Source organism: Talpa occidentalis, unplaced genomic scaffold (assembly GCF_014898055.3).
Source record: "Talpa occidentalis isolate TD23 unplaced genomic scaffold, MPIMG_talOcc4v2.1 talOcc4.13, whole genome shotgun sequence".
Classification (NCBI taxonomy): domain Eukaryota; kingdom Metazoa; phylum Chordata; class Mammalia; order Eulipotyphla; family Talpidae; genus Talpa; species Talpa occidentalis.
The window spans coordinates 94,514,004-94,537,531 of NW_023601322.1; the positions used below are offsets into that span (position 1 = coordinate 94,514,004).

A 23,528-nucleotide genomic window follows, 5' to 3' on the forward strand; every position below is an offset into this window, starting at 1 on the left:
AATTCACAATAGTTAAGACATGGAAACAGCCCAAATGCTCATTCTATAGATGACTGGATAATGAAGTTGTGAGGTATATACTCAATGGAATACTATCAAACAATTAAAATTCCACTCCTAGGGATTAATCCAAGAGAAATGAAAACAGGTCACCCAAAGACTTGCCCACAAATGTTCACAGTAGCATTCCATATATTAATGAATGACATTTAACTGAATGTCATTTTTAACATTTTTTATTGACATATACTCTACATTTGAGAAAATTTACGCATTTTTAGTGTACAACTAAATTTTAAAAGTACATTTACTGAGTTGTACAAAATCACCAAAAATCTGATTTTAGAACATTTAAATCACCCAAATATGATCCCTCAAGCTTGCTTACATTTAATTTTGTTTCCATTCTCAAGCTCCATGCCCATTTCACTAACACTACTTTCTAACTCTATTGATTTGCCTTTTCCTAAGATTTCTTATAGATGAAATCACACAATAGGTGGTCTTTGTGTCTGACTTCTTTCACTTAGCATATTTTAAAGTTGTAAAATGCAGCAAGTTCTTTTTATTGCTGTCCCATTATGTGAAAATACATTTCAAAATCTGTTCATCACATGATGGACATTGAGATTTTTCTCTTTTTTGGCTATTATGAATATATCCCTACACAACCAAGAGGCAAATGAAACTCAAGGAAATTATGTTACTTACTTGTAGTTAAAATTTATTTTAGAATTCACACCTCCAACAGCCTGTCCTCCTTAGCTCAATATGAAAACATGTCTATCTGAAATCTCATATGCCCGCTTTGTTAGTGAACATATACGTTCCATTATCCAGGGTATTTCCTTTTCTCTGCCTGCTGTGTGTGGCTAGTCATCTGATTGCTTTTTTGCTTGAGAAGTGAGGTCTAAGAGGAACAAGAAAAAGCTTGGACTTTTGATTCATTCATCTATTCACTCCTTCACTCAGTTAGATATTCTACAAATATTTATTGAACACCTATTATGTGCCAGACACTAGCCTAGACACCAGGGATACAACAGAAAACAAAAGCAGACTTAATGGTTTTCAGGGGCAGATTTAAGTCAAGGGCCTGGATTTGTTGTTTGTTTGGATTCATTTTACTTGTTTTCATAAAAGGCAAAACCCCAAGAAAGACTTAAGCCATAAACAATAATGACTTCCCCCACCCATTCAGGCTGAATAAAGATCCCAAGAACTCATGGGATGAATCAGAGATACTGGGTGACCCTTTGTAAAAGTCTAATACCTTTCCCCTCAGGAGAAGTTCAAGAAAAACCCAGAACTGGTGGAGAAAACCCTTTGTTACTGGAAATGGAAGGCAACTACTAGTTGAACCTTTCCTTTACTGAGGTGAAATAGCATATTGAAATAGAGATTAAATTAAGTCATTGAAAAACATAAAGAGCTATATTTCTGCCTTGAATTTCTGGCTTGAATATATTACACTCACTTTGCAGGTCTCCCAAAGCTGAGAGTCAGAGACTCACCGAACATTATTTAGTCCTTGTCCTGCCTCATTTCTTTATCTAGGATCCCAGGGTGCACATATTTCTACCCAAGATATCTTTCAACTGCGAAAGTACCCAATATCCCAGGATGCCAGCACATTAAAATTTTTTTTAATATCCATCTTCTTTAGAGTGAAAGGAACATTAACCATCTGGATTATCTTTTCCTGTTACACACAACTACATGTTATTGATTAGAACCACAATTATAAGCCCCTCAAAGCAAATGGCTGCATTTGTCAATGTAGTAGATATAGTTACATTATGAAACTCCAGCTGGGATGTGCTAGAATTGCCAAAGCAAACGCAGACCCTCATCATCTGTTCTTCCTTCATCCAAGCAGCAAGTGCATACAAGTAACAAGCATGTTATAAAACAAACAATCCCAACATTTTTCTGTCATCCAATAGCACACGGAATTGGGTAAATGGCAGTAGATCCTCTGAGAGGTCTGGTTTAAAATAAGACATAGTCCTTCTTACCCAGGCTCTCCACTCTGGGGCATATCTACTCCTATTAATATGCCAAGATTCCTATACATCCAGATCCAAGCAGAGCACCTTCTAAAACCTGATACCGCTTTCCTCCGCTATCCAAAAATACAGTGCTCCTAAGAAATCTTTCATAAGTCAAAAAGGCACAAAGCAAAGAAGCAATTGCCATGCATCTATATGGAAAAAATTACCACAAAATCATAGCAAATAATATATAAAAACCTAAAATAATATTCACATGTAGTATAAACAAGAATGCTATGAAAAATGCAAATTGTGTATAAAGTAGTTCCCAGAAAAGGAGCTTCGAGGGGCCACCTTACGCTCAGGGTTCTGCTACCTCCAGAATTGCAGCTTCAAAATCAACACTGAACTCTGCTTTGCTTTCTGCTTTTGTCGTAAAAACAAAAGTCCTTTTTGGACTTTCCTTGGTTTGCAAAAACAGGTACTAATGTAGGTCCTTTGGAAAAACAAAGTGACATAATGTGAACTTCAAAAGGTGAAAGATGCCTGTATCCCCACAGTACATACTGTCTGGGTCAGTATTGTTCACTCACCAGTATTAGCAGAGGTCCTGACAAAGCTTTGCCAGTTGTGGTGGGCAGCTAAAACAGCACTTAGAGGGCAATTCATTCCATATCCTGAATGGGGTATACGTTACACAGAGTAACGTGTTAAAGACCAAATGAAAAGTCAATTTTACTGTATATATGTAAAAAAAACAAAACAAGCAATTTTTCATTGACCAAAACAATTTTTTTCTAGTTTAATAATAATAGAACCCATGGGAATGCATGTGAAAATGAATTACACAATGGTAGACTAAGAAGGAAGAAAGGATGACAGCTCTTGTGGGTCTGAATTATTAATGTGGGCACATTTACCAAAGATTCTGGATTCACTGTGATGGGTTCCAGTAGGTGTGCTTAGTTATCACGATTTGGTCAAGAAGTAGCAAATACATAATAAGCCTCAGCAAGAAGCACATGTGTCTAAGAAAAGATATATCCCATGGAGGCTCAGAGGTCTACCAATTCACTAATGTTCGAGGGAGTCTACAGAAGAAATTTATTTATCCCCTGCAAAGTGTAAGATATTTGCTACACCCTGTGCCCAGTTCCATGAAGCTCTCTTCGTGAAGACTCCTTAAGCATAGACATTTAGCATGACAGAGGTAAAATACTGATAATACTACGCTGCTGTTGCACCTTCCTACTTACTGAATAAACCATAAAGCTTCTATGTGGAAGGAAGAACCAAAGCAAAACAATGTTCTTCATTTGGCATAAAGCATAAGCAGGTCCTGAGAATTGGATCTCGAGACCCAGGAAACCTCAAGTGTCTGAGGCTGACACTGAATCTCTGCAACTTATGAATGAAAGAATCATAGCCAAAGCCTCTAGAAAGGAGAGCAAAGCCTCACCCTCTTGGGCAAATAATGTTTTCCTGGAGAAACATCTCCTGCTTTCTGCTCTAGGGTGCTGGTGAAGACTGACTGCTGGTCATTGGAAATGAACTGCTTACGAGAGCTGGGCTGACTATCCAACTGAGATGCCAGAGGATGGACCTACTTTAAAATCTGTATATGGAGTTCAGTTCTCCATCAGCAAGTCAAAGTGGCATAAGCGAGACCATACTCATGCAGGTTCTAAAGGCACAAAACAAGTTTCATAGGCAAACAACTCCAGTTCTTATAGTAGTTAATCTCAAGCAATGCCATCTCCCCCTGGGCCCAGACACAAAGCCTCAGCTACTCCTCTAGTGGTAGAGAAGGGTCAAGACTGATTTACTGATGGCAGTAACCTAAACTGACACAGCATTAGAGCTCTCTTCATTGTTAGCCATGAAGGACAATAAGCAGAACTTTAAGATGTGCATTTGATTGTGCACTTTGCCTAAAAGGAAAGACCCCCATACAAAAGCTTTCACAGAGAGCTTCAGGGTTTGGTTTGATGATGAGGACATGGGAATGATAGCAAGACTGGACGACAAGAAGGTTTAAGGTAGAGGTATGTGTGCACACCTGTCAAGATGGGTTCCTGAGGAGAGAAAACGCATGTCCCATGTGCTGTCAGATGTCCTCTTCCCCTATATCTCTAGTGTTCCTCGATGAGTCCAGGAAAAATGAGCACAGCGACAGAGATGGTGTTTCTTCCAGGGCTAAGCTGCAAGAACTTCCCTTTACCAGATATATTTGGCTTCTAGCACCACCGAATGCTTAATATAACAATAGCAGAGACCCATGCTGAGTCCTCCATGCATTTCCAAACATGGGATGGGGTGAGGATGGCATGGTCAGCCTCCTGTTGATTGATTACAGTCATCGCCCTTTTCATTGGACACTTGGAAGCAGTTTTTCTCACTACAATGGATATTTCTTCCAGATAAAGACTCCACTTTCCTCCTGTACTAATATTAGCAATACCTTCTGTGAATTTATTGAAAGCCTAATTCACCCAAAGTCATCCACACAACACTGCTCCTGGCTAATGACGCCACGGGATTCCCACAGGACCCATTGGTCTTATCATAGGCCTGGAACAGCTGGCCTTGTAGATCAGGGCAATGGTCTATGAAGACTCAGTTTCAGGAGCAGCTGCAGCCCATGAGACATTGTAAGGGTAGAGGACTAAAGAAGATGGTACACACTCCAAATCCATGACCAAGATACAGTGTTGTTTCACCTGACAGCAGATCACATGGGTCCAGGAATTACAGAGAAGACATGGTTATAAGAACCTCTCCTTCCCTTCTCTCCTTCCTTATTCAAAGTGCAGTATACAAGCTAGAAATCCAGCTTCATATTCAGTTGCAAAAATGAGTGGACTGTGATCCATATTTATGTTTTCTTGCTTGGGCAGTACGATATATGCTCATACATTAGCCCATTTATTTTCTCCCTCCATGTCATCTATTATTTTGTATAGGATGTGTTATGATGGTTACCTTTATGGTTCAGTCATGGATAATATGATATAGCTTTTACAAAACTATTATAAAATGTCTTTCTCGTATTTAAGTGTCCATACAATATATACTTTCTAGAGTTAGGTTCCATGGGTTTCTAGATGAATGCAAACACTTCCTTTTTTAAGATTTATTTATTTATGCATAGAAGAACTAGGGTGTAAGTTAGAGGTGCAGGGTGGTGGCGGTGAGAGGATTCACCAGAGACAGAGTGGGGAGCAGAACAGGCAGACTGACTGAAATACACTGCTGAGGGGAGCAGCGGGTGACACAGGAGAGGTCTGCTGTGCCATGTGAGTCAGCTCCCTGGCCGGGGATTGAACGCAGCCTGTAGCGGTGCTAGAACTACAAAGGAAGTCTCTACACATTTCCTTTTATTGGCTGACGACATATTCTATAACCTAGCATGTTTCTCTTGAAGGGATGTCAGGAAACTTGGATCTTCCTACAAGCTTCAGTGTAAGAATCTTCTCCCTCATTTTCCCAGGACATTGCTTTCTTCTAAACAGATTTCACTTTGACTTTCTCTGCACTGGAATATGCAGATTTTAATAGTGCATGGTCTTCCATTCCTTTGCACACCGACTTAAGTAAATTCATAAGTAAATATGTAAACGCTGGCTTTAGTGAGGCAGTGCATGACTCCCCTCAGCAGCAGCTCAGTCACACAATGGCATTTCCATTCACTCAGCATCCACTGGGAGCTCACACACGCAGACACCACCATCCGGGCCTCTCATCACCTGCATGCAGTTCATGAATTGGGCCATCCATAGTGTTCCGTGTCAGATGCCGCACTGCCAACTCCATGGGCAACACCTCCGACCTGGATTGTCTTTCAGAGTCTATTTGGGGTTGTTCTGCAATCATACCCTGTGGGGTCTGCCTTCCACCAGCGGGTGCCACTAAATCCACACTCCGATAAGATCTTACAATTTCAGAATTTTCTGAGAACTTCTCTATCATATCTTAGATGAACTGCAACCTTTTAGAAGTTTTTCGAAGTTACCTAAAAGCCAGGATTGCTTCATCCCGAAAGCTACGTAGGGACTTTCTTGATTTCGAAATGAAGATGTGAAATACTCGGAATAGGGTAAAGGCAACTCTGTAAGATGGACACACAAACACTGTCATCTCTAGAGACATGTGCGGGGAACACGTAACCAGCACGCTAGCTTAGGTCAGCCTCTTGAGAGTGTAGTAAGTAAATAAATGGATCAGGATGGACACCACCTTATCCCTTTCCATCTTTGTTAGGAATAGTATTTACCTAACCGGGGTACAATTTTTTTAAAAGATTTATTTGTTATGGGACCTCCCCGGTGACACAGCGGTTGAGCACTGGGTTGAGAAGCTGCCCACAGCCTCTGCAGCGCTGGTTCGATCCCCGGCTGATCCCCGGCCACCAGAGGAGGGTCCCACATGGCGCGCAGACCTCTCCTGCCGCCCGCTGCTCCCCTCAGCAGTGTCCTTCGGTCCTTCTGCCTGTTCTGCTCCCAGCTCTGGCTCTGGAGGATTCTCTCACCCTTCAGCGCTTCTGACTGTACCCAGTGCTTGCATAAATCAATCAATCAATCAAAAAAAAAAACTTTAAAAAAAATTTATTAATTATGCATACAAGAGCTGGGGTGTAGGTCAGAGGTGCAGGGAGTGAAAGGATTCACCAGAGACAGAGTAGGAAGCAGAAGAGGCAGATCTACTAAAATTCACTGCTGAAGGGAGCAACAGGGGAGACAGGAGAGGTATGCTGCACCATGTGGGTCACCTCCTTGGCAGGGGAATGAAGTCCTGCCGCAGTGGCTGTGGATAGCTTCATCGTGCTGATCCTTAACCCCTTGTACTGCCAGGGTGGCCCCTCATGGTACAATTCTTATAGGCTGTTGACTTAGCTTCCTCTGTTCCCCCTAAATCGATTTTTCCTCCTTCCTCCCTACTTTTTCTTGCCAAGCACAGACAGCTATTCATTAATTCATTCAGTAGTTTTTATAAATACCTACTAAGTGCCAGATAGAATTTAAGGTTAAGCAGATGAATATGGCCCAGACATACAGACTCCAGAAGGACAAACTGGTGGGGACAGCAGCGTGTAGACAAAGATTGCAGCCTTGTGATGCATGACCAGCACGGGCACCGGAGAGGCCTGGAGATGTCCCTTTTTCACCTGACCCACAAGCTGACAGCCGCTTTGGGGACAATGACCCTGCTTTATAATGCAGCAAAAGGTCATCCATTTATCATGTTGGGGGGAGTGGCTGGGCTTTTTCACAATTGAAAGAAGCAACAAACGCCTCAGACCACTGCATGCGCAGGCAGTTTCAGAGTCACACGAAATTTCCTACAGACAAACACAGTAGATGTCTTTGGGGGGTGTGGGGAATGTGTATCCCAAAGCGGAATTTTTAGGAGAAAAGCCACATTTCTTTAGGAGGGCACACAGATTATACAGAACACAACAGAGCTCCCTGAGGAGGCATAAACGCCCAGCGTGGTTACTCTAGAAGTCTGTCAGTGAAGTGATGTCAATAAAGGAGGTAATTGGTCCCCAGACGATGGCCATGGGTGTGTACAGAACAAATACTCAACAGGGGCGACAGGGAGCATGGAAGGGTAAATTATGGATGTAGATCCAAAGATATGGTGGCTTCAGACTTGTACAGTGGGTTCAGATAACCAGTGTCACATCTGGATATTGGGACAGAGAAGCATTTCTGTGTACCCCGCAGGAGACTTGCAAGAAATCTGTCCCCTGCTTAACACTCTGGTATCACTACTGGCAGCCAGTGTGAACGCTTGACCAAAACGTTTTTGGCAGAAACGCGGGCTTGACTCTCAACAGCACACCCCACTGAGGGTGGACTCTGCTGACAAGTGACCGACTGGCCGCTTGGAAGGAAGGACCCCCCGTGTTAGTATGGAATTCAGTTGGCGTGGCGTCCTGTACAGTCTCCATTAACGTATCAATTTTGCTTGGTTCTCCCTCCAACAAAGCCAACCCTGCTTCTCCAGGCATTGCTTAGAACTCACCCTATCCAAGTTCGCCATCTACAGGTCAGAGGGTGACAACTGCTTTTAATGGCTCTAGAAGGAGCCTGGGAGAAGTCTCAGGTGCCTCCTTCTTGGGGACTTGGCAGCACTGTTGTTGAGAGCAGAACAGATGCCTGGCTTGGCAGATATTTTATAGGGATTTAAATTAAAAGGGGATAGCGAAAAAGAGCTGTTCACTATGTGTTTTAATGTCTTGTTTCTCAACTTAAAAAAATCAAGCTCCCTTTGGTTAACAGAAGAAGGACACATTTTTCATTGTGTTTGTATTACACGGCACTCATATTTCTAGCAATCCCTACCATTTACTGAGCACTTACCTTAGTGCCATCTTCCTATGAACTTTCAGATACTATTTAATCTAATACGGCCAATTTATGAAGTGTCACTCTCATTTTGCAGAGGAGGAATTTGGGGCTATAAGAGGTTTGGAAGCTTAACCAAAGTTGCTTTTAGATGGCTCACTTCAAACCTATGCTCTTGACAGATCCACCAAACTGGCTCCAGTGTTACTTTTCAAACCCAATGAGATTGCCTCCGGCTTTTCATCCACCCCCTTCTCCAAGATGAACATGTGCCCTTCTAGACAGGGGGTGTCTGTGGCTTTAGTGAGCAGGAAAGAATAACCTTTCTCCTCCAAGCACTGCACATTAACCAAGGGTTGCTGTGGTCGGTCCTCATTTAATGGAGGCCATAGATGCTTGGAATCTGGGGTTCAATGCCAAAGGACATAGAAGAAAACCAATTTGACCACAGGATAATTGATACAAACAAGAGTTATGTTCCAAAGGGAGATTTTTTTTTCATCAGAAAAAACATCACCGAAGTCCTAAATAAAGAGCCAAACCCCTTCTCATATTCAACAATCATTTGTCTGCATTCATTCATTCATTTTCCAACCTGCTTACTGCAGGTCAGGACTGTGGGTGGCTGGAGCCTGTCCCAGTAGCTCAGACGCAAAGTGGAACCCCCACCCTGGACAGGACCCCATCCAAGGGGACATGCATGTGGGAGGAAAAGGGTCTCCAGAGAAAACCCATGCCTACAAGGGGAGAAAGCCAGCTCCACACAGGGGGACCCTCCCCCCAAACCACACATGAATGGGTTGTTTTTTCTCACCATGTTACAATGAAGTAATGTGAATGAAACAATATTACTGGAGGGTGTGCTGCACAACAAGAATCTACAAAGTCTCCTGCACCTGAGTTAGTCAAAGAACATTCCCCAAATGCTCATGGAGCAGAGACCTGCGCCTCTTCTCCTGGAGCATAGCTTGACAAAGTGTCTGCTGCTCATGCTTGACTCTTCCCATGGCCTGAGTTCGATCCCTGGCCAGGGAGCTAGCCCACACATGGCACAGCAGACCTCTCCTGTCTCACTGCTGCTCCCCTCAGCAGCATATTTCAGTAAATCCGCCTGTTCTGTTCCCCACTCTGTTACTGGTGAATCCTCTTACCTCCCAAGCTCCACAGCACCTCTGACCTACACCCCAGGTTCTTCTATGCAAAAATAAATAAATGAAATCTAAAAAAAAAAATCCTCAAATTGGAGTGTCCATCATACTTTTCTTTAAATGTTGCCTTTTAAGAAGACAATCAAGCTTTATCTTTGGAGGTAACTGCTTTATTTCCCATTGAATTTAATTTTCCACTCTTTTCCCTGTCCCTAAAAGACGTGGTTCATGTAGGCAACATGAAGGCATACCTACTTGTGGAATTCAGAAATTTCTGTACCAGTCACCAAGAACAATAGTTGGCATGATAATCCCTCACTTCAAAGGTTGATGCTTGGGAACCCTGGACTAGGAGATTCTTTAATTTAGTTGTAAGACAAAGAACACATGCGAACAAACTTTAGCAAAGGCAGAATTTATAGGATGGACACAGGGACATTTCACAGACACAGAATGTGTGAAGAAGGCAGAAGGGTGGATCTAGTTAAGTCAGGGTTGACTCAGAAGGAGGCAAACATTTAAGGGCAGACTCCAACAAGCAGGAAATGTGGGGGAGGTGGGGTCTAGGGACAAAGGAAGCAGTGCAAAGAGACACACCTTACACAGGTGGGGTAGGATGAGGACAACACAAGAGCAGAGACACAGAAGGACCTGCTAGAGGATGACTGGAGTTGGTGGGGAGATCAAGTGCCTGGAAACCCAATGGGAGACACTGAGTTCAGGCTAGTTCTGTATGACCTGCCCATGGAAGCTTGCAGTGAGCTGGAACTATACAAAAGGTGGGAAATGTGAATTAAATTCAGGAGAGAGATTAGAGGTGGAGGTGAATTAGGGCGTCATCCACACAGTGGTGATAACTGAAGCCACACGGTGAGATTCAAGGGGGGAAAGGCAGAATGTGAAGATGCAGAACTGGAGGCAGTGCTTCCACCCGGGGGCCAGATGGTGGAATAGTGGTTTGCAAGGAGCAGCTAGAAAAGCGAGATCCGGAACAGTGCAGAGGCAGGACTCCTTACAGCAAACTACAGAAAGCCCAGGGTCAAGACCAGGATGAGGGAACTAGATGGGGTGATGAGGAAGTTCTCGCTGATCTTATAAATAGACATTTCAGAAGAGAACAGACCAGAAGGGGTGGATGAATATTAGATAAGGAAGTGAGAAGCGTTGCTGTTAAGGGAAGAGGCCAGAGTACAGGCTCAAGGGAAATGATGTTTCATAACCATCATTAGATTTGAACATGCACGGGTGCCCTGGGGAAGGAAATTCTATGGGGACTCAACCTGAGGGGGTGGAGGGAAGAAAACATTGTTTAAAAAAAAAGATTTGAACATATATGTAGACTAACAAAAAGACATTAGGAGGCAAAAAAAAAAAAAACAGGACAGAAAAGATGAAGAGAAAGATTATGAAATCATGAGAAAAATAACAAAAAAGTCACAAAGAGGTTGGCTTAAGGAAACAGAAGCAGTGGGCTTGGATGTGGGAGGAAGGTTGTTTCTCTGAGCCAGGAGGAACCATCAGAGTACAGTGGCAAATGGCTTAGAGGAAATCTGAGCATTCACCACAGATACCCCAATATTCTACATGAAATACCGGGACTCTGAGTTAGGGTGATAGGGGTGTTAGGCTTCAAAAGAAGGATCCTGGATTGAAAGAGGTGCTGTGGAGAATTAGGAAGACAATCAATTAAGGACGAGTAAAAGAATTCATGAGCATCATGGAAACCCCAGCTATGGGTCTTGGGTCAAGGAGCCCATCATGGTCATTGGGGACCATCTTGACTCAGGCCTAGTGAGCTGAGTCAACTCAGATCTGGAAAGTTCGATAATGCAAGGGGGAAGAAAATGAAATTTGCAGTGGCTGTAAAGACATGAGTAGTCTTTTTTAGTCCACGGGTCTAGACTCAGAGGGAACTTGAGGACTTGGATGTAGGTGCATCACCTATGCAAACTGGGAATTGGGGATAAGATGAGTGAAAAAGAGAACGTAAGGGGATTAACACTTACACAAGTGTATTTTGGCTGGGGAGCTGGCTTAGGGTGGATTGAGTGGAGACAGAGTCTCTGTTGTGGCTGTGCCTGGCTTGGTGACTTGATGACTGGCATGGAGGGTGATCAATATGAGGCCATTGAGGAGAGCTGGGGCGTTTACAACACTTTAAGTCAGCAAGCTGTTTCACTGCTGCATATCAAGCACTCAAATACTCTTTAGCGACATCATTGCAAGAATCTGTAAATTTTAGCTTATCTTTTTTATTCATTGTTAAAGAAAATAAATAAGTGGAGTATTAAGACACATTAATACAAGTGGGGTATTAAGACACACTTAAGTCACATTGTTCTTGAGTCCTATTTTCAATCTCACTTAATTTCCAGTTTGGAGGATGAGCCTAACTGATCTATCCAGGGCTTGATGACAGACAGCTTTCTATTTGTTCTAAACTGGGGCTAATGAATTAATGGTGCCATTGTGTTTCACGTCTATCTTCCCCACTATAAACTCCAACAGGGCACAGAAGGTGTCTGCTTTGTTCCCTTGGATGGCCTGGAATATTCTATTCCTAGAATAACTGCTACCACACAAGAGTTCTCAAAAAAAAAATTGTTGTTCTCAAACATCGATGAAAAGAAATAGCGGCTAAATGTAGGTAACCCCTCTTAGTTGATTAATCCTATGCACTGCTTACTGTAGACTTGACAAGTTGGAAAAATTTCTTTTTATTTCTTTGTATCTGTCATGTTCAGGAAAGAATACCTTTTATTGCCTCTGTAACTAGTGAGTTCTCTGCCTTCCCACTTGAAGTGACAAGAAGCAACATGTTCACTTTGAGTTCATCCTCTAATGTTTTCCCTTCAAACAAACGTAAACATTTCAGAATATCCCCTAGTGCCCATTTTCATCAATCTTAGGAATTTCTACACACTTATTATCTAGTTGCATTATAAGCACATCAGCAGACTTCCTGAGAATTCTGTGACAATATTTCACACATAGTCTGTGGCTCATAAAATGAGTGAGTTAATCATGTGTCAGCCCCAACAAATGTTTAGCTCATTAACATCGCTGTGTGAATAGCCTTTGTGCAATTTAAGGGCTAGAGTTTGTTCTTCTTTCTAGCGCCTCACTGCCGCCCTCTTGTGGTGCATGTACAGCACAAGCAGAAGAGCTACCATTTGGAACTATTTCACTTTTAATAAAAACAAAAGTGGCACTCTGCAGAACAAAAAAAGATCAAACAAATTACAAGACAGTCATGACCCATGACTTTTGTGAAACATGAGAATAATGTTGCACGCCACTCTTCTCAATCCATTTCAGGCAAAACTCACTGGTCTCTTCTTTTTTTTTTTTTTTTTTTTTAAAGTTTTTCTTTTCTTTTTTTTTTTAAGATTTATTTATTTATTTATACAAGCACTGGGTACAGGCAGAAGCACGGGAGGGCGAGAGGATTCACCAGAGCCAGAGCGGGGAACAGAACAGGCAGGATGAAGAAATACACTGCTGAGGGGAGCAGCGGGCGCAACAGGAGAGGTCTGTGTGCCATGTGGGACCCTCACCGGTGGCTGGGGATCGAACTGGCACTGCAGAGGCTGTGGGCAGCTTCACAGCCCAGTGCTCAACCGCTGCGCCACCAGGGGAGGCCCTCACTGGTCTCTTCTAATTTCATTACAGGGAAAAAAAAAAAACCTTCCACTAAAAAAAAAAACAAACCAAATCCACTATCTCAAAATCTGATGCTTCAATACAGCACTGATATAAATGACACACCGGTATCCTCTCTGGAGTACTATGAAACCAAGTTAGTGTGAACAGCAAAGCAGAGCATGCTTCAACTGCTTGAAATTGCTGAGAGTGTTTCAGAATAACTATGCATATGAAAGGGATATTGGTCATCCAGAAGGGCATTATATGCCCAGGATATGGTCCTTCAGTTGCAGACAATGGTTCTGAATACACACATGGTATGAGACCACTGTTGTTAGGACGCCTGCCTTATTCTCACTTCTCGACAGTGGGCGGAATCCTGCCAACTCTCCTTAACATGGTCTCAGCTCTCCTGTGTCCCTTGCTGCTACCTGATCCTGGTCCTCTCCATCCCCAGTGCAGACCACCAGCCTCCAGAATGGCTTCCCCATCTCCTGTCTCTTGCCCTGAGGTCACGGCTAGACAGCTTCTTAAAAAGCAGGAACGAGGGAGGTGACCCATATGGCAAGCAGAACTCTTCTGTCTCGGCCCCTGCTCCCCACAGCAGTGTATTTCAGTCAATCTGCCTGTTCTGTTCCCCACTCTGTCTCTGGTGAATCCTCTCACCCCCCCATACCTCTGGCCTTACCCCAGTTCTTGAATGCATATATAAATCTTCAAAAAAAGACCAACAAAGTGTTTTTAACCAATACAACTGGGAGTCACTCTTTACTATTTACTCTGTATAAATCACATTTATACTTAGTATAAATTACAGTATAAATACTCTGACATGGCTCAACATAAATTTTTTTTCATCATTATTATTATAGTATCTAAAGTATACACAGGTCACCTAGTTTGAGGCACAAATATTTTCTCATCTTTTAATTGTAATTCTAATGAGCATTTTCCACTACATGTCATTGTACAGTATGTTTACAAAGTATCTGAATAAAAAACAAATAATGATTATTTTTAATGGGATAAATGCAATGTTATGTAAGAAAAAGCAGAATATAAAACTGCTCCTACAGTGTGAGGCAACTGTGTGAAAAAAAAAAAAAAATCATTGAAAAGTCATGATTTTTTTTCCAAAAGTAGAAAAAAATCCACCCTAAAATTCATATAAAATCTCCAGGGAGCCTAAATAACCAAAGCAATGCTGAAAAAGAACAAGGTTAGAGGTCTCACACTTCCTGATTTTGAAACTTGCTATAAAGCTACAGTAATCAAAACAGTGTTATACCAACATAGACAGATATGTAGACCAGTGGAATAGAATGGAGAACCCAGAAACAGTCTATCTGTGGCCAAACGATTTTCAAGCAGAATGCCAAGATCATGCGACTGAGAAGGCAATCTTTTCAATCAACAGTGCTGGGAAGGCCTCCCTGGTGGCGCAAGGGGTTAAGACAGAGCACTATGAAGTTATCGACAGCCACTGCAGCACGAGTTCTATCCCCAGGCAGGAAGGTGACCCACATGGTGCAGCAGACCTCTCCTGCTGCACTGCTCCCCTCAGCTGTGTATTTCAGTAGATCTGACTGTTCTGCTCCCCCCTCTGTCTCTGGGGAATCCGCTCACCCTCCCGTGCCTCTGGCCTATACCCCAGCTCTTGTATAAATAAATAAAATCTTTTAAAAAAAATTTATTGGGCCTCCCCAGTGGTGCAGCGGGTTGAGCGCAGCACTGTGAAGCTGTCTGCAACCTCTGCAGCACCAGTTGCTGCTCCCCTCAGCAGTGTATTTCGGTCATCTGCTGTTCTGCTCCCCACTCTGTCTCTGGTGAATCCTCTCACCTTCCCGTGTCTCTGGCCTGTATAAAAATACAGCTCTTGTATAAAAATAAATAAATCTTAAAAATAAAAAGATTTATTTATTTTGCATACAAGAGCTGGGGTACAGGCCAGAGGTGTGGGGGGTAGGTAGTGAGATGAGGAGCAGGGGACAAGACAGGAGAAATCTGCCTTGCCATGTGGGTATCTCCCTGGCCAGCAAGGAATCGAATCAGTGCTGCAGAGGCTGCAGACAGCTTCATAGCACTGTTCTCAACCCGCTGCACCACCAGGGAAGCCCAATAAATAAATCTTTAAAAAAAAAAAAAAAGTGCTGGGGAAACTGGACATGCAGGTACAAAAGAATGAGGTTGGACCCTTACCTTACACCATAAATAGAAATTAGCTAAAAAATGTAAGAGCTAAAACTATAAACCTCTTAGAAAAAATAACAAACAGAAATAAAGCTTCACAACACTGGATTTCATACTGACTTCTCAGCTATGACACCAAAAGCTCAAGGAAGAAAAGAGGAAATCGATCAACCAGATGACATAAAAAATTATAACTTCTAAGTATCAAACAACACAATAAACAGAGAACAGAGGGAACTCATGGACTGGCAACAAATATCCACACATCATAATCTGACAAGGAGTTAATATCCAGCATATATAAAGAATTCCTATAATTTAATAATAAAAATCCAAATAATGTGATTAAGAAAAGTCAAAAGGCTTAAACAGACATATCTCCAAATGCCTAGTAAGTACATAAATAGATGGTCAAGAGCCTCCCCTGGTGGTGCAGCGGTTGAGTGCTGGGTTGCGAGGCTGCCCGCAGCCTCTGCAGCGCCAGTTCGATCCCTGGCCACCGGCAAGGGTCCCACCCACCCACACACACACACACACACACAAATAGATGGTCAATAACACCAATAACTAAGGGAGTAGAAATAAAACTACAATGAGATACTACTTCATACCCTTTAGGATGGCTATTATGAAAAAATGAAACAAAGAGTAAAATGACAAGAGTAAGCAAGGATGTGAAGAAACTGAACTCCTTGTATGCTGTGGATGAGTATATAAAATAGTGCAGCAGGTGTGGAAAATGGTGTGTCTGCTGTTCAAAAAATGAAAAATAAAACTACCATATGATTTGGCAATGGTGTTTATGAGTACATACCCAGAAGAACTGAAAGCAGGGACTTGAAGAACTATTTATACAGCCATGTTCATAACAGTACTATTTCCAACGGCTAGAAGGCAGATGCAACCTAGGTGCCCGTACACTGATGACTAGACACACAAAATGTGGCACAGACATACAATGGAATACTACTCACTCTTAAAAAAGGAAATGTTGCAAATGCTACAACAAGGATGAATTTTGAGAACATTATATTAAGAGAAATAAGGCAATCCCACAAGGACAAATATTGCCAGATTCCATTTACATGAGATAGCTGGTGGAGTCAGTTTCATAGAGAAGAAGGTAGAAAAGTGAGTTCCAGAAGCTAGGAGAAGGGAGGTACAGGGAGTTGTTGTTTAATGGGACAGACGTTCAGTTTTACAAAATAAAAATAATTCTGTGGATGGAAGGGAGTGATGGTAGCACAAGAAAGTGAGTGTAAACTGTGCACTTAAAAATGGCTAAGATGGTACATTTCACATATATTTTACCAAAATCTAAGTCATCGAGGAACAGTCCGAAGTAAATACACCAAAAATATTAAGAGTAGTGGGCCTCCCCGGTGGCGCAGCGGTTGAGCACTGGGTTGCAAAGCTGCCAGAATCCTCCATGGCACCAGTTCGATCCCTGGCTGCTCCCCAGCGACCAGAGGAGGGTCCCGCATGGCGCGCAGACCTCTCCTGCCGCCCGCTGCTCCCCTCAGCAGTGTACTTCGGTCCTTCTGCCTGCTCTGCTCCCCGCTCTGGCTCTGGTGAATTCTCTCACCCTCCCGCGCTTCTGCCTGTACCCAGTGCTTGTATAAATAAATAAATAAATCTTAAAAATATATATTAAGTGTAGTAGTTTTTTAAAATTCCCCCCTTTTCACATTTTCTGTGACTATGCATAACTATATGATTAAGAAAAAAGTAACTTTTTGACCACTACAAATTACAAGTTTTATTTATAAGGCATTCAATACTTGGCTTCTTTTCCCTAGTCCCTTTTATATTTACATAATATTATGCTTTAAGGAAAAATCATATTCTGGGTAATACATACTGATGCAAAATAATCATTTTTAAGAAAAGATAACTTGATTGAAAATTTTTATATGAAATCTTACCCAACATCTGTGTTCATTAGATTTCAATCCATTCCTGATTCAGAAGAACTTTCTGGTGAGGAAAAAAAAAAATACACTGAAGACTTTATTAAACAAGAGGCTAGACATAATGGAATGATTTCCACTTTTTATTTCCTGCAGCACGTAACAAGCATTGCTGCATCCTTATTAGTAGAAACAGGGAGAAGAGGGCCTCCCTGGTGGCACAAGGGGTTAAGCACCGCACTGTGGCGCAGTCTGCAGCCTCTGTAGCACGAGTTTGATCCCCGGCCAGCCAGAGAGCAACACACATGGCGAAGCAGACTTTTCCTGTCTCACCCGCTGTTCCCCTCAGCAGCGTATTTCATCAGTCTGCCTGTTCTGCTCCCCGCTCTGTCTCTGGTGAGATCCTCTCATCCTCCCACGCCTCTGGCCTGTACCCCAGCTCTTGTATGCATAAATAAACAAATCTTTAAAAAAAAAAAAAAAAAGAAACAGGGAGAAGAAATCAGAGGAAAATCCCATTTCTGAGTTCCAAGTTCCAAAAGAGAGCAGAGAGGTGACAACTGGCATCAGCTTGCTCCATCACTTGAGATACACAAGGAGGAAGAGTGTCACACAGAGGAGATCAGACTCTGTCCCAAGTGCCAGGGGGCAAATCTCTTTCCTCTGCCCTCCCCACTTAAAAGGAGGAGGAGGTTTTAAATCTCTCCTTAGACTTTTGAAACAACTTAGCCAGAATAGACAGAAACCTGATTGTCAGAGGTCTAAACTCCCCCAGGTGATAATATCTGATTGTTCTGTTAGGAAGAAAAGAGACTGTGAAAACCTTCAGGTTGACACATTGTCACTTAAGTTCGAAAATTTTCATTCACTTCAATTTAAAAATGAATTGATTACTTTGGGGTATTCCCAGACAGAGGGGATCCACTTAGTTATTTACACAAGAACTTCACTTGTAAAGTGGGTAGTAATAATAGTCAGGGTTTATCCCATGTTAAAAATGACAACACACAAATTAATAAGGTCTGGGTGTGTAATGTGCTGAGTGGTGACTACAATTAACAGTCCTGTATTATTTACTTAAAAGTTGCTAAGAGAGCAGATCCTAAAAGTTTTCATCACAAGAAAAAAATGTGTAAATTAGAGGAGATGGATGGTTTAGGTTTACTTACAAGAATTATTTTGCAATGTGGACATACATGAAATCGTGTCTATTTTAAAGTAATACAATGTTGTATGTCAATTATATCTCAATAAAACTGGGGGGGATAAATATTTAAAATATATTTAAAAAATAACAATATGTTACATTTCACAGTATTTTACATTTTCCAACTATCCTGAAAACTCTCTTGTGGGCAGCTTGAGAGATTCTCTCACTCCTGGCACCTCTTCCCCTGGTTATGCATAATCAGCTCCTGTCTTTCATGGCTGTGGGACCTGCTTCCAGCTTCTTTGTTTAATCTGCACACTCCTTGCTCAGTCATTGAATCTCATGCTTTCATTCACAACCCTCTTTGTTGCTGTCCTCGGCCAACTCCCACGGCACTTGGCTTGCTCCAAACCACTCCTATTCTAGATTTCAATAATTACATAGTGACAGGACTCTGTGCCTTGAAATCCTTTCTTGCAAAGATCTTTTCCTTCACCCCACCTCAGTGATTCATTCCCATGACCGCAGAGCCAACAATTTACTACCCAAAACATGCATTGTTGCAAATTCTCAAATTTATGTATCCCAGTCTGTCCCCCCACTATCTTATCCCCCAAATCCAACAATCCTACCAGCCCGCCCAACTGATAATCCACTAAACCCATCACCTTTGCATGTCCCCTCACCCCCTTGAGGTCCTCTCTTCCCTCGCTCTCTTTACATTCCACCATCAATTATGACCTTCCTTGACTACACACATTGTTGATTCCCTTGCTTTTAATATGTGCATGTCAAAATTATAACTCTAGCTAAATTCAACTTTCACACAATCGAACCATATTGAGGGGGTAACAAATTTCTAATTGCTCTTACTTAAATTTCTAACTTGGAAGCAGGCAATGCCATTGGGCGTTTGGCATCCACTCCCCTCCCCTCTCACGGATGCCTCCTCCACAGGTGCTCTCTCCTCCTCCATGCTCAGCAGGTGGAAGAGGATTTCCATTGGTCCCAGCTACCTCTACCACCAGCTGCACCCTAACTCTGCTGTCCCACCTGGGAGCAGGGATGCACCACCCAGCATCTCCTGGAAAACCAGCCACTACATTCCTACTTAATCAGCCACCCCTCTTCCTACTTAACCCCATGGATACAGTTTTTCCCTCTCTTCTTTGTTGCTTACATCACCAAGTTTTTGTTCTCCACTGGCACATTCACGTCACTTGGCACCTATGCCATGATTTCTTCTATCTGAGAAGAAAAATCTCTTGATTTCCCATTTATCAGTAGCTATTGCCCTTGGCACCAAAACTCCTTGCAAGAATTGTTTCTGCTTGAGCTTCCAAACTGTTCCCATCTTCTCTCGAATGCATCACAGTCAGACTTTTGCTCCATACTGCACTGAAACTGCCCTTGTCTGCAAAATGCAACAGATATTTCTCACTCCTCATCTGAGTTGACCTACTAATAGCACATGGTGCTGAGCTGTCCTCCTCTGTTGTCCTCCTGGACACCACACTCTTGGTTTTTCTCCTATCTCACTGGTCACTCCTCTGCCTCTCGGCTGGCCCCCTCCTCTCGTAGGACCCCTTAATGTTGTGAGGGGCAAAGACTCTGCCTCTAGCCCTCTTCTCCATCCAAATGCATTTCTTGGTGATTTTATGCCAAGAATTCACCATTTCTTGGTGATTCATGGTTTCCAATACATATATTGATTGACAACCAACACATTTCTCTCTCAAGTCCACACCTCTCTTGAACTTTTCAGATACATAGTTTAATTATTTGATACCTGCACTTGCATATCTGATTATCACATTCTGATGTGCCCACACTGAATTCCTAATCCACCTGAATTTCTCCAGCTTCCCAGGAGAGTAAGTGCAAGACCAGTTGTGAGACGAGCTGTACATCTGGAGACTGAGTACAAATGGGGCAATGTGGAGTCTACCTGGTGTCCACCCACCACTCATGTCTACTGAGGATGGACAAAGGGCTTCAAATGCTTCCAATTAAATGACCTGCAACACTGGGAAGTGTGCATCACACATGATTCATTAATTTCTCAGGAAAGGCGCTGTCCACTTAGAGTTTATTATTCTTCACAATAAATTGGGGTGTGACTCAGGGAATAAACTTTCTGGGTAAGGACACAGTATTCTGGAAAATGATGGCTTGTCCCACCAACCTTTAATCAAGGCTATTTAAAAGGGAAGGAATAACAGGAAACATGATGAGGCTCTAAACATTTTCTTTAGGGAAAAGAAAGCCAGTTCTGAATGGAAAGGTTTTTGTTCACAATTTTGCGGGGGCTTTGGTGCTTATACCCTAAAGGAGAAAGTACCCCAGCGACTAGATGTTCTGGGGTTGAGAGCCTTCCAGGAAGAGTAAACAACATGATACATCTGGAGCTGTAGTAGGAGGATACAACAAAACTAATACAAGTACAGTAAGTATAGACACTAATGACTCTTGGTTATGGGGATCCATTAGAATGAGAAAACAGTTAGGAAGCTCACATCTCAGGCAACGTTTCCTTTGCCGTTTTACCATATTACACACTGACTGTGATATTTTTATTTCCTTAAAATCAATAGTAAGTGGGCTCACTCTCTTTCAACTGCATCTTCCTGAGCAGTATTATCCATGCAATCATAGGTGTTATAAGCTAGTTTTAATTCATATGAAATTAATAAAACATAACTCAAAATGTCAAAGTTGGACATGGCCTATCTAAAATCAATAGTTTATATATTATCCTTGGGGAAAAATGTCTTAATATGTAACTGATGTTTAAACTATTTCATTTCTTTTTATTCTACAAACATAGAAGAATGATAGCACCAGGTAGTATTCCTACATTAAAATCTATCTATCCCACAGAAGCCCATAAACAAAGTAAATGACAACATCCTACAAAAACTAGATGTTATTGTGAATAACAAGAAACAAGGTTTCTTGGGCCTCCCCTGGGGGCACTGGGGTTGAGCGCAGCACTGTGAAGCTGTCTGCAGCCTCTGCAGCGCCGGTTCAATCCCGCCTGGCAGGTGAGGGTCCCACATGGCGCAGCAGACCTCTCCTGTCTCCCCTGCTGCTCTCCTCAGCAGTGTATTTCGTCAGTCTGCCTGTTCTGTTCCCTGCTCTGTCTCTGGTGAATTCTCTCACCCTGCCCGCGCATCTGGTCTGTACCCTGGTGCTTGTATAAATAAATAAATCTTTAAAAAAGAAAAGAAACAAGGTCTTCCCTGAGACACAGGCAACAAACACGCTAACAAAAATATGGAATGAGTTTTACCCCCAAAGTTTGAATGCACATTCTTGTAAAAAGTTCACCAACCCCCAAACACTTAAAATTTCAGGAGAGAAAAGTATTTACAATGAAAATGTTATGCTGAAAAATCATCAGTCTCTGAAATAGATTGAGGGACAGTAAATATAGTTCATCTGCTATGTTCAGAGGGAAGGAGTCAGTGAAATTCTTTCCAAGTGGAAGAAGAAGAGGCATTTCTGAAACATTTCAAAATGGACACATTATTAGGAAGGGAACCTCCAGCTTCTAAACCAAATAGAGATGCTAACAGTGTAATCCCAATAGAAAAGGGAGGTTTCCTGCCCTACCCAAGGAAGGGTGGAGCTGAGCAGGGAAGAGAAAGAAGAAAAGACCGGGAGGACTTGGGAGAAGAGGAAAGAGAGACTGGAGGAGGCATGTGGAGGAGAGACATGTGAAGCAGCAGCCCCACCTGCTTCTTGGCCTTGGGACTTACACCAGGGATTTGGGGGACATGGAACAAGACATTTGGAAGAGACATGGGTAAGAGACCTGCGGGGAGGCTGACAATGGCAGCCTTGATCTTGATTTGTATTTTGATTTTGTTCTTTTTCCTCCAGACTTATCTGTCCCCCTCTGGCCCTTTCCTATCTTTCCCCACCAGAAGGTGCCTTAGACTTGTGACAGGCTTTTGGGCCTCAGTGGCCATGTTTTGGGCCAAGCCTGTTTGGTTGGGCATTTACCCAGGAGGGGATGGGTAACTTTGGGTGTTTCATGGGGAAACTTTTAACTATATTCTTTCTCATCTCTTCTCTCTACTGCACACTGATTCTACTAAAGCTCTTTTCCATTGAAGGTCTTACACACTAAGAATATGTTTGTCTTTAAGTGGCAGAGGGCAGAACCCATTCAGAGCAGGCAGGTTTGGGGGTTAAGGGGTACCCTTCATTCTGCCCAATTAACAAGATCACACAGCACTTACATAGCTCAACATGTAAGACCTGCTCATTTCATAGTATTATTTTATGTTAGACATTATACTATCCATCATGATGTACCTGCGGCTTTTCTTAAAATTTTAAATATGTATTTTTTAATTTTAAAGTAATCTGACTCCCTACTTAAGTAAGCAGAAGATGCTATTAAATTCTACTGTCTTCTTGGGGGAAGAATTGGGAAGACTCATCTTAGACACAAAAAAGACATTTGAAGAAGGAAAGTAAATTAGTGCTAGAATAATTTTAAGGATTTTGTTTCTCTTTAGGCTACAGGTGACAGGGTTTGGAAGGAAGTGGTAGGCAGAGATAAGTACATGATTTGGGGAAGTTTATTCAAAGATTTGACTTGGCATTTGAATTAGGAGTGTCTCTCCCAAGAGTAAATTAGCTTATACTGACCTCTATCCAAAATCATGCATGCCACACAGATGTGTAATTTGCTGCCACACCACCTAGACTTAGAGACACACAGCTTCTGTGGCATCATTATTACTGCTCTATAAAGCTCAGTAGAACTTGAGATCAAGGAGAGAAGAGGAAATCACAAGAGCATGAAGACTATGCAGAAGACTCACAGTCACACTTGCTTAGCAAGCGAGGAGTAAGGAATAAGAGTGTTCTTGCATGAGGTACCAACCAAGCCAAAGCAGATATTGTTTCTTAGAAGGTTCTAGCTGCATTAAGTGAAAAACAAAAGGCAGAGAGGGAGGAAGATAGAAAATTTTACATACAGAGATGCCACTAGGTTGTAGTTTCAAGTCCTCCTTCCTCTTCCTGTTTCTGCTCCCTCTTGTAAATCCCAAAGTACTCCAAAGGCTTTAATTTGGAATTTTCCAAAGTACTCTGAAGTTCTGCTTTCAAATGCTGGAATTTCTGAA

General features: G+C 42.3%; 1 protein-coding gene across 1 annotated transcript in view; it reads right to left on the bottom strand.

Annotated features, from left to right (window-relative positions):
- The window catches only part of ALPK1 (alpha kinase 1), a 98,548-nt gene extending 75,020 nt beyond the window's left edge, over positions 1 to 23,528 (bottom strand). The window contains exons 1-2 of the mRNA XM_054694558.1: positions 23,382 to 23,528; positions 17,253 to 17,304 (exon numbers count right to left, since the gene is read on the bottom strand). The gene's annotated coding sequence lies outside the window, so the exon portion shown is untranslated. The remainder of the gene's footprint in view (positions 1 to 17,252; positions 17,305 to 23,381) is intronic.